This window comes from Mustela erminea, unplaced genomic scaffold (genome assembly GCF_009829155.1).
Source record: "Mustela erminea isolate mMusErm1 unplaced genomic scaffold, mMusErm1.Pri scaffold_43_arrow_ctg1, whole genome shotgun sequence".
Lineage (NCBI taxonomy): Eukaryota > Metazoa > Chordata > Mammalia > Carnivora > Mustelidae > Mustela > Mustela erminea.
The window spans coordinates 1-1435 of record NW_022476403.1 but is presented as its reverse complement, the minus strand read 5'-3'; the positions used below and the strand labels follow the sequence as shown (position 1 = coordinate 1435).

At 61.2% G+C, this 1435-nt stretch overlaps 1 pseudogene; it reads left to right on the top strand.

Annotated features, from left to right (window-relative positions):
* LOC116584005 lies at nt 1–688 on the top strand (annotated as a pseudogene).
* The last annotated feature ends 747 nt before the right edge of the window (nt 689–1435 follow it).

The following is a 1435-nucleotide window of genomic DNA, read 5'->3' as shown; positions in this document are numbered from 1 at the left end:
TTTCCTGGAAACCCACCCAGAACCTCCAGCCTCTGACACCATGGTCAACTCCTGTTGTGGCTCCGTCTGCTCTGACCAGGGCTGTGGCGAGGAGTCCTGCTGCCGCCCCCAGCTGCTGCCAGACCACCTGCTGCAGGACCACCTGCTGCCGCCCCAGCTGCTGTGTGTCCAGCTGCTGCCAGCCCTCGTGCTGTGGCTCCAGCTGCTGCAGGCCCAGCTGCTGCACCTCTAGCTGCTGCCGTCCACCTGCTGCCAGACCACCTGCTGCAGGACAGCTGCTGCCGTCCCAGCTGCTGAGTTTCCAGCTGCTGCCGCCCCTCCTGCTGGGGCTCCAGCTGCTGTGGCTCCAGCTGCTGCAGGCCCAGCTGCTGCATCTCGAGCTGCTGCCGCCCCTCCTGCTGTGGCTCCAGCTGCTGTGGCTCCAGCTGCTGCAGGCCCAGCTGCTGCACCTCTAGCTGCTGCCGCCCCACCTGCTGCCAGACCACCTGCTGCAGGACCACCTGCTGCCGCCCAAGCTGCTGTGTGTCCAGCTGCTGCCGCCCCTCTGCTGCGGTTTCCAGCTGCTGCAGGCCCAGCTGCTGTGCTCCAGCTGCTGCCGCCCCACCTGCTGCCAGACCACCTGCTGCAGGACCACCTGCTGCCGCCCAGCTGCTGTGTGTCCAGCTGCTGCCGCCCCAGCTGTTGCTAGACACCTGCATGCTCCCCAACCTGCTCTAGAGGCTTTCTGCTGCTGAGGATCCTCCTTGCACCCCGCTGTCTTTCATCAACCAATCTTCCTCAGCTAGTCCCACTGAGCACGGAATCGTGACAGGCCAACTGTCAAACCTCAGTTCCGGCCGCCCTTTCAACCTACGTGGCCTCCAAATGTACTCCCCCACCAACACAACACCCTCCTCCCCACCTCCTTCTTACTAGCTCCCTCCCAAGGGAATACGGACCTTGCATGTCTCTGAAATCTCTCAGCCAGCGTGTCATCCAAGCACACTTCTTTCCTGCCAGGTCTCCTCATACAGAGATGCTCCTATACCTCAAATAAACCTGAACGTCTCCGGGCATAACAGATCGAAGGGCCTTGTGTTCATTATTTTTCCCTCGTGAACTGTTATGCTTAGCAGGTCGGATGCATTTGGTGCTCCCTGCAGAAAGGGGAGTCCCCGCAGACGACTTCAGGATTTCCACCTCTATCCCCTCAGCACTCTCCATGCTGACATCGACACTGGTGGTTTATAGCAAGCCCCCGCTGCTCTCTGCTGAGCCCTTTGTCTAGATGAGGGAGGAAATTCTTGGCAGGCCACAGCTAGGGAGAGGAAGTCTCGAGGAGAAGTCCTCAAACCAGGGGCACACTTGGTGGATGAAGTGCTCTAGCCCCTTTAGCCCCTATCCCCTCGAGTGGGGGGTGTGAGACCGGGGGCCTCAGCCAGGACTGCACCTCAGC